General features: G+C 36.2%; 1 non-coding gene across 1 annotated transcript; it reads right to left on the bottom strand.

Annotated features, from left to right (window-relative positions):
- Positions 1-3,052: 3,052 nt before the first annotated feature.
- On the bottom strand, positions 3,053-3,124 carry TRNAG-UCC (transfer RNA glycine (anticodon UCC)). Its single transcript has one exon. It is a non-coding gene; the product is annotated as a tRNA-Gly (tRNA).
- Positions 3,125-10,371: the final 7,247 nt, after the last annotated feature.

The following is a 10,371-nucleotide window of genomic DNA, read 5'->3' as shown; positions in this document are numbered from 1 at the left end:
CAGCAGTTTAGCGCCTGCCTTTGGCCCAGGGCGTGATCCTGGAGACCTGGGATCGAATCCCACGTCGGGCTCCCGGTGCATGGAGCCTGCTTCTCCCTCTGCCTGTGTCTCCGCCTCTCTCTCTCTCTCTCTCTCTGTGACTATCATAAATAAATAAAATTAAAAAAAAAAGAATATTGAGGCAGAAATTGGGTTATTAACAAGAATCTATTGGAGATATTAGTTATGAAAAAACTAATCTTGAAATAAAAACTCAATGGATGGATTTGATAGCAGATTGAATTTAACCAAAGAACAAATCAGTGAGCTAAAAAAAAAGGTCAGGAAGTTTCCTAGAATGAAGAGACAGAAAAGGGAAACACGATAAAATGAAAATGGAGCACAGAAGCAGGAATTTAACCATCATCTATGAGATCTCAGAAGGAGAAATAATACATAAAGGGAAGAAAATATTTAAAACATAATAATTAAGAATTCATTCTCTCTTGTAAAAAGAAGATGTAAGATCTCAGTTTGAAAAGGTACATGAGATGCTGAAAAGATACATAATAGTGAGATAAATAAATATCAAAGATGAAAATTACATTTTTAATGTTTCTAGCAAGATAAACAAATTACCTCAGGGATTCAAAGATGAGAAATTAGAATTGTATCAATTTTTTCAAGGAAAATGAGGCATAAAAATATAACAAATAGTTTTCAAATTATTGAAGGAAAGGAGCACTAGGTGGCTCAGTGGTTGAGCATCTACCTTTGGCTCAGGTTGTGATCCCAAGGTCCTGGGATTGAGTCCCTCATCAGGTTTCCTGCAGGGAGCTTTCTTCTCCCTCTGCCTATGTCTCTGCCTCTCTCTCTCAGTCTTTCATAAATAAATAAATCAAATATTTAAAAAGAATGTTGAAGGAAAATTATCTAAACCTAGAATTTCCTCTTCAGTTAAATTATTTAAATGTGAGCTAAAAAATATTTTAAGGTATAAATGGACTCATACTGTTTACTACAAAAAGACCTTCTCTGAAAGAATATTAGAGATTGTATTACATCTCTAAGAGAAGTAAAACTAGGTGAAATTTAGTTATGGGAAGCAAGGGTAGGTTTAGAAATCACTAAAGCTTATTGTTGCCTAAGAAAACAATGTCTAAAAGGTGGATACCCATAACAATCCATAAATAAACTCCAGATGACACCAACAGGAGAAGATAGTGTTAGAGAGGCAGGAGGCCAAAGGTGGTGAAAGCAGAAAAAGATCCTTGTTTTGCTTGAGCTATAGACTCATAGATTAATAAGCAGTAGACACTGAAATACAAATACATAATGGAAAAAGGTACCACACACCAAAAAAGAAGAAAATCTGCATCTAATGTAAAGCCTATAGGGCATGATGCTATGGAAAGGGAACAAAATAAAAAGAATATAGGGGAGTGAATCTAAAAAGAGAACTTAGATGAAAGAAAACCCCAATAGTGACTAGAACAATATGAAATCTTATCAACTAAGAAAAAAGATTTTATACCATATTAACTAAAATTCAAGATCTTATGGTACATTTTTTTTAACATGGACTGTATTCCAAACATATTTATGTCAGAGATAGATTTGGAAAACAGGAAGTAAAAAATAGCACAGCTCACAACAGAATGAGGTAAAAAACATAGCAGAAAAATATCTTTCAAAAGATAGTCATAACATGAATTTTGATATCAAACTAAATACAAAGTATAGTGAAACACATCTTAGAGCAAAAAAATGATTTATTCCTAAAGGATAATGATATACTTCTGTCTACTATTGAGCTTGTCAGGCTGGGAGATATGCATTGGCCAATGGAATGGAAACGGAAGAATTTATTTTCAGAAGTGTGTGGGATGCTTCTGAGCAGAAGCATTAAGAGCCACTGTAGTGTATGCCACTATTCCTCTTTCTCCTCTGCTGTGAAATTAGTTCTGTCCCAGAAATGGGTTATTCTGTGAGCCATGAATATGGCAAGAAGACTTGACCCCTGATGATACTGAAACGTTACTAGGAAAGATGTGAGATGTATAAATTTATACATTCGAGTCCAAGTCATGGAATGGGGCTGTGGACAATGGATCGTTTGATCTAGGTCCCGCATCTTAGAGGGATTCTATGAGAACCTGTAGATTAAGTATTTGTTCAACTTATAGTAAAGAAAATCTTCAAGCCTAGATTCTCTTGCGATCTGAGTGACTACATCTTCATTCATTTAAAAAATATCCTAACCCTCATAATAACTTTTAATTATCTTATTTGATTTGATGAAACACTGTAATCCCTATTGGTTTTATCTATTTACTCTGCTGCCTGAATGGATCCTGCCTGCCTTTGTTTTACATGTCTCTAGCAAGTAATCAAAGCTGTTATACTGAGAATTTCATAATTTCTCTATGAGATGTGGCCAGGGAAAAATGGAAAATAATAACCTTCTTGAACTTTAACTAGCGGTCTGGATGTTCAGATTTTTATTGTTGAGTTTACTTGCAGGAAAAATGTTGGGGTATAGTTAAAGCCCCCAAAAATTATATGCATGGGCTAGTTGCACATAGGAGAAATGTGACACCTTGACTGGAAATGTGACATTTAAATGGTCCCTTTGACCTTCACTCAGACTGATTTCCCAACATCCTCAGCTCATTCTGTCAATCAGAAGTTGTTTTTGATTGGTATGTTTTTCAGAAGACTGAAATAATTCTATCTGGAATTCTCATTGGCTTAATTTCTTCTAAGATCTAGTCAGATAGATGAGAGTCAATCATTTTGGATGCAGTTATTTTATCATGCTTGGGTATATTACTGTATGAATAAAGGTTATGAGTTTTATTACCTTTATTCATACACTTATGTGCCTTAATATTATCTTTATTCATACACTTATATGCTATGACTTTATGTCTCATGGCAAATCACATTGACCAAATAAAATTCTGTCTTTTAGTAATTGATCATTTCAAACCAAAACAAAATCACTATCTGAACAAAATACATAGTACTACTTTTTCATTTGCAAAAGTTACAACTTACTGTTGTCCTTGTCTGCGTTGGCCGGGAATCGAACCCGGGTCAACTGCTTGGAAGGCAGCTATGCTAACCACTATACCACCAACGCTCCTCCTACTGTGTAAGAAATATCTAAAAAATAGGCTGCTACTTTATCTTTTTCTTCATTCAAAGTAAGATAATCCCAAAGAAACTTTTGAGAAAACTCCTAGGATACTAGACAACCTCAGTGATTTACGATATGTATAGTATGTATGTATGTATGTATTTATTGATTGATTGATTGATTGATATGTATAGTATTTAGTCGATCTTTCTGTTTTTGCAATGCCTCATAGAAAGGTTTCCCCCAATATGCAAAGGAAAGAATAGTTAATTGAAACACTCAATTTATCATTTGGCTGCTGGCAAAGATAAACACCCCAAATTTATTTTTCCTAATAATTTCATCTAGTCATCTTTCTTTTTAATGAATTTCTCTTTCCTTGAATCTCCTCAGTTTGTTGGCATGCTATCAATCAGTAGCAGAAAACAGAGAAATCATTGGATTCTCTACTGGAATGAAGTAGAAACTGTATGGAAAATAGTGTTGCCAAGTCAACCAACCACTCAAAATAGAATTAAAATCTCATGATAACTACAACCACAATATGCCAAGAGGGAAACAAAAAAGAAATTGTTCCCAAATGAAAGGAAAGGGAAAGCAGCAGAGAGTAGTCGCACTCTTGGTTCTTTGAATAACTTGCTTTATGTCCTTGGGTGATTCACTTAATTTCCCTGGGTTTTGGATTCCTCCTCTGTAAAATGAGAGGATTGGACTAAATCACTAGTTTCCAAATTATGAACCTTGGAATAATGCAAGAGGACCTTGAATTCATATGCTTTATATACTTCTACAATCACTCGGGTCAAAAAGTCCAATTGCAGTCATGTGGGAATTGGAAAAATATTTTTATATTTTATAAAAAGGTCTTCATTTGGAAAACGTTAGGATGCATTGGCTAAATGATATGTGAAGCCTTTTCAGACTATAGAATGCCATTATGTTATGAGTTAGATATCCAGATGTTGAGGCGTGTGATTCCTGACTGAAGTCTTTCTTCTGAAAGCAGTACTGTTACTACTAGAGAGAACAGTAGACTAGCAGTTTAGGAATATGGTTTTCCAAGCCACATTTTCATTCATTAATTTTTTGGCCTTGGGCAAATTAATTAAATTTTCTTTTTTTTTTTTCACTTAAAATAACCATTTTGAGAAGACATAGGGAAAGTTTAAGGTGTTCTTCAAATTCACCAAACAAGATGATCTTATTGCTTTTCTTAGTTAACGACTGCCAGCCTACTAATGCCAAATTGGCAGAACAGGGATCAAAATGGACTAGTAGGCCTGCTTATCATTCCAGGTGTTCTTGCTTTTTCCTTTCTTCTATATTTCCATATTAGTATGCTCTTCATCTCTCTAGTTGTTTCTCCATTCTTAGGCCCATGTATTATTTGTGGTTTAAGGATCCTTATTACATACGTGATAGGTCAAGTTATAATACTTGCTATTTTGGGAAGAAGAAATAGAATAGATTCTCATAAACAGTGAAAAGCAAGATAAGAGACTGCCTAGACATTAAGTAGAATGATAATAATTTAATATTATTTTATATTGATATAATTTTGCCTTTTTCCTCTGTGTTTATACATTTCCGAAATATATGATTGCTTCTCAACTCAGATCTTTTCTGCTGCTGTGTGCTGGTGGTAAGTGCTTGTGAGCATGTACATTTATTCTTCTTTCTGAGTAGTGCTTAGTCAAAGACTCCCATTTATATTCTTGTCAGTTATTCATTTATCTCTCTGAGGCTCTGTGATTGTGTCATGACCACTGAAGCTGCTGCTGTCCTGGGAGGGATGCTCAGTTTGCTGAGGTACAAAGGAAAGTTCCCTTCTTTTTCAGTTATTGGATTCCACTCCTTCTGAACTCGAGCCATGTGAGCAGATGGACTCTCTTGGAAATGGAAATAAATGGTTATCTCTTGAAACAGAAGGGATTAGGAATTTACACGTCTTGGATGGTTGAAGCATCCTTCTTTCAGAATTATTAAAGATGCTCCTTGAAAGTAAGAGATTCCCCAATGCTCAACAATCTTAATCTTCATATTAACTTTTAATCAGTCTTTTAACATTGCCTTACAGGCATGAGTGAATGTTACAAAAGGTCAACCAACTTCATATTCATCTGAAAATATGATTAAATAAAGGCTTTTTTTTTTCCACTTCAGTAGAACACATGAATTAATTTAAAGAAAAGAAGGAAAAAGTCCTCCACAAGCTAATAATAAAAGATAAGTTTTTCCATGTTCAACGTGCTTGGCAAGCAAACATAGGATTATTTTGTTAAACTAATATGTTATCCTTAAATATAACTACTTTAGAATAACACCTAAGTGTGAAAATAAAAACTTGTCTTGAATAAAAACAAAATAGTGAAAATAATTTTATAGTAAATTGATTTTTAAATAACCACTTTAATCAAAATTCCCTTAAATCAAAAAAACCTCCACTTAAAAATAGCATTTTAGGACATTCATAAAGGTGGATTGGTCAGAGATTTGTTGATGTTCTTGTCCCTGGTTTTAATTTTTTTAGCTTTCTTCTCAACCATCCAAATAGAATACCTGTATCTTTTCAGATAGCTCAGAACTTTTCTCTCAATTAAGTATGATTCTTATTTTGTTCTATCTAAAAATGTGCCATTAATATTTTTGTGATATACTTTTTACTAGATAATAATATTTTATTCCATAGACAACTGATGACTGAAAATGATATATCCTGCTATTTATGCTTCTCAGGAGCAGACTGCATAAATAAGATCTATTACTTTCCTTAGAGTTATTAAAGAAAATAAAAAGAATTATGAATATAAACACTGCTTTATCTCAAGGTGGAGACCGAGTTGATTACAATTAGAATTTGATGTAAACTAGGCCATGTCGTAAATTTCTTTATTTTCCAGTAACAGGCACCATTTACTGCATAAGTATTAGGTCCCAGAGACGGCCTGAGTACTTACGTAATTACCTTATTTTTTTTACAAGAATCTTTTGAAGTAGATATACTATTAGCATTTTATAAAAAGAAAACTGGGACTTAGTGAAGTTAATTAACTATTAGGTTATCATATAGCAAGTAAGAGATTGTATGTGGACTACTGGGAGTGATACATAAGGGGAATTTATTACACGGATTTGACCTTACACATTCGTGGAAACTGGTTCAACAATCTGTGTAAGGATTATGTTTCTGGAGACTGAGGTTAGCAGGGCAGATAGCTGGGAAGAGATGATGGATATAAAGTATGGAGAACAAGGAGAAAGCAGATCCCATCGTCAATACTGGAACCTGTGGCAGCCTCTCAGCTTCATACCTCCAGTTTCGATGATGGGGGTGACATGAAAGGTAATCCAGTGCCCTTTGTCATGGAGCTAAACACACCGGGTCCAGGAGTTTGAGAAGCAAAGGGTAGGAGCTAGGAGAACCTCAGTTCTGGCTACTGTGCCACATGGTAACGTGAGCCAGCAAATAAGTGACAGTGTACTTGAGGTACGACAGCACAGGTACCCTTGCACTGGTGTTTAGTTAACAAAATATGACCGCCTGAAGCATCCACAAAATAGGTACTGTGACCAAGGCTAACTTGACAATAGAAAGATAATTGTGAAAATGCAGTCCCAGTTTAGCAATTTAGCCAAGTTGACCCAATACAGCAAACCCACAGTAAATCCATGGCACAGATCTTTTCTGATATCAGCTTCTCTGCAAGGACATATTGTGCCATTTTCTTATGGGTTCTTAACATCATTTTTATTTTTTTAAATTTATTTTTATTATTTTTTAAAGACTTTATTTATTCATGAGAGACACACAGAGAGAGGCAGAGACACAGGCAGAGGGAGAAGCAGGCTCCATACAAGGAGTCCGATGTGGGACTCGATCCCAGGACTCCAGGATCACTCCCTGGGCCAAAGGTGGACGCTTAACCCCTGAGCCACCAAGGCGTCCCTTAACATCATTTGGTTTTTGCACTGTAACCAACCATGTCCCTAATTTTTCTCACTCACAATACTTGTGTAAATCTACTAATTTAGGAAATAAAGCCGAAGATACTTTCACTTAGAAGAATAAATCTCTAAATAATGAAAAATATTATCTTATTTTGGTAACAAAATAAAAATGATTTAAACTGAAATCACCTCCTCCTGTCATCCTCCATATCTCCTTTGGTTTGGGTCAAGATAGAACCTCAGAACTGTATCTATTCCAAGAAAGACTCACATTCCTACCTTCTCCCAACAGCCAGAACAAGGTTACTGCTAGGGATAAATGACCTTATCATTCTCTTCATTCTTGCTTTCATCAGTAACTTCATGATGCCCAGGACTACCAAGTCCTTCCTTTTCCCTGGATTCTAATCTAAGGACTCAGCACTCTGTAGCATCATTTATGGTGTTTTGTTTTGTTTTTTTATGTATCTGTCACCGCTCCATAACCTCAACAGACTCACTGTATCAATCTTCAGCAATCTTTTCAAACTTTCTTTGAATGGGCACTTCCCTTTCTTGCCATACCAGAAACCTGGCTGTCCCCTGAAGACCCAGAATTCCCTACACGACCCTCAGTGGTGGCTGTCTTTCCCTTTCATGCTTGACATTTTACCTGGCATGGAGGTGAGAGAGATCATCTTCTGTTCCACTCAGGAACCTCCAAGCCAATTTCCTCTCCTTCCCTGTAAGTTCCCCAGCTTTGAATTTCACACCATCAGACCAAATCACCACCTGTTCTTCCGTGTTGAAGCCATCTACCAGACCCAGGCCACTTTTCATTTTTCTTGCAAGGATGCAGCTTTTGCCTTACTGTCGCTTCTCGTGTATTATTCCTGTTGAGTCCCTGGTGATTTCATTATCCACTTTCATGAAACAGGCACGTTTCCAGTCTTTCACTTCTTTAATTTTTTTTTTCCTACAATAATCATGTCCTTGGCTCTCCTTTAGAAACTCACTGTGTCATGGTCACAGCTTCTGTCATTACTAATAACTGCAATCACTCCATTCTCTTAATTTTGAGGATCCTGTTCTCAGGATTTTCCCTCTAGTTTGTGCCTTCTAGTGTCCTTGCTGCAGTAAGATGTTTTCCCTATCAGGACCTACGATGTATTGATCCTCTTCTCTAGTCTACATACAGATCTTCCTTAATTCACAGTGGAGTCACGTCCTGACAGATTTAGATTTGATGCAGCTAAACAGCTAAACATAACAATCTTTAATGCCTCACCAAACCAACTAAATATCTTGGTCAACCAGAAAACTAAAATGCCTTTGTCATGCTATTTTTTTTTAAGATATTTATTTATTTATTTATTTATTTATTTATTTATGAGAGACACAGAGACAGAGAGGCAGAGACATAGGCAGAGGGAGAGGCAGGCTTCATGCAGGGAGCCCCCAAAGTGGGACTCCATCCCCGGACTCCAGGATCACAACCTGGGCTGAAGGCAGACATTCAACCACTGAGCCACCCGGGCGTCCCTGTCGTGCTATTTCTACTGGAATGTGAGATCAAAAAACATAACAATGAACTCCTTCCATTCAGGATATTTCTCAGATGTTATAGCTATGGTGTGAATTTATCAGTATTGTTCTGATGTGAATAGTTACCACCAGTTAAATGCACCTCTGAGTAATTTAAAACATAGAAGCAAGGTACAGGCCATCTTTGCTCTGCCTGAGTATTTGTAGGAGTTGTAATTAACGGTGGCCTCAGTATCCTTGAAACCTGTCCCCAGCTTCATGCATATCTAGACACTATCTGACATGATACTAATAGTATTTCTGCTCTTTCCATCCCAGCTAAGATGTTGAATCTTTTGACTTCTCAAATCAGTAGCAGACCTCCCGATTCTGTAAGTACATTGTTTTCTATATTAAATTCTTTTTTTTTCTGTTTGAACATACTAACAGAAGTTTGTTTCTTGTACTCAACTTCTATTGACATATGCTCTAAATCTCACTTAGATCTTTAGGGAAGTGACACTGTCAGTGAGATCTTCATGGGCTACCCCATTTAAAGTTTCCCCTCCCTCCACTTTCTCTTTCCATTCTATGGGTTACTTTGGCTTAGCACTTTCCACTTTTTAGTGTATGACCTATTTCACATATTTTACCTACTTTTTAAATTGCTGCTTCTCCCCAAGACTTTTTTTTCCCCAATATCTGCTGCATACCCAGTGCCTAGAACAATGTCTTGTATATTATAGATACTACTCTGAAAACACTTACTACATGAATGAATTAGATCAGTTACTTACGACTCTCTATTTTCCCAGGTGATATCTTGTGTATATGTGCAAACGTGTAAGAATTTATATGTACACGCTCTGCTGTTAGGTATATGCATTATTTTTAAAATGCTAGGGTTCTTTAAATCTTTTGTGTCATGATGTGAGTAGAATGGCAGTCAGTACTTGAGCATGGTTGCTTGTCTTTTTCAGAGGGTTACAAAGCAGTGCTATGTTTCAGGACTATACTGATAAATTGAAACAATAGCTACAAAATCTGAGAAGTTTCCTGAATGGAAGAAGGAGTTCATTGTTACGCTTTTTGACCTCAGATTCCATTAAAAATAACATGAGAAAGGCATTTTAGTTTTCTAGTTGACCCCAGATATTTGGTTGGTTTGATCAGGCTTTAAAGATTTTTATTTTTAGCTGCTTAGCTGCATTAAATCTAAATTTCCAGATTTTTGTGAAATACTCTCTGTAGCCTCTTTCTTCACTGGATTCAGCATCAAGTAAAAGAGCAAGAGAGAGGCAGGATCTATAGGCTCACTTGCCTCCCAGCAAACAGGGAAATTAACATTATGAAATGCAGCCTGCCTCCCTCTCATTCTTTATATTCTTCTTGTCTTCAATGGCTGTTTTCAAAGGCCATGAATACTTCCATTGCAGATAATTGGTGCCACCTCCCCCTACCCTCCCAAGAAACACAGACACAAACACACTCAGACATGCATACTCACAGGCCTGCACACAAAAGATACACCCTTCCCCCAGCCACTAAAAATATACAATGAGAAGGAAAATCAATACATGACCTTCCCAAACAGTGGAGACTTGGTGATTTCTATTTCTAGTATCTGATTTTTAACATTAATTCCATATTTGGAGTTAGAAGAGATCAATGGCTCATTTTAGTATTATCAGGCATGGGGAAAGTTGAAAACCTTTTCAGGGATTATTTTGGGGTAAAGCATCCAAGCGTAGAAATGATTTTCTGTTACACAGTTGGGTTGAGTTGAGGAGTTACTCCTT

This window comes from Canis lupus, chromosome 20 (assembly GCF_048164855.1).
Source record: "Canis lupus baileyi chromosome 20, mCanLup2.hap1, whole genome shotgun sequence".
Taxonomy (NCBI): domain Eukaryota; kingdom Metazoa; phylum Chordata; class Mammalia; order Carnivora; family Canidae; genus Canis; species Canis lupus.
Note: the sequence above shows the minus strand (reverse complement) of the source record. Positions and strands in the feature narration are given on the sequence as shown.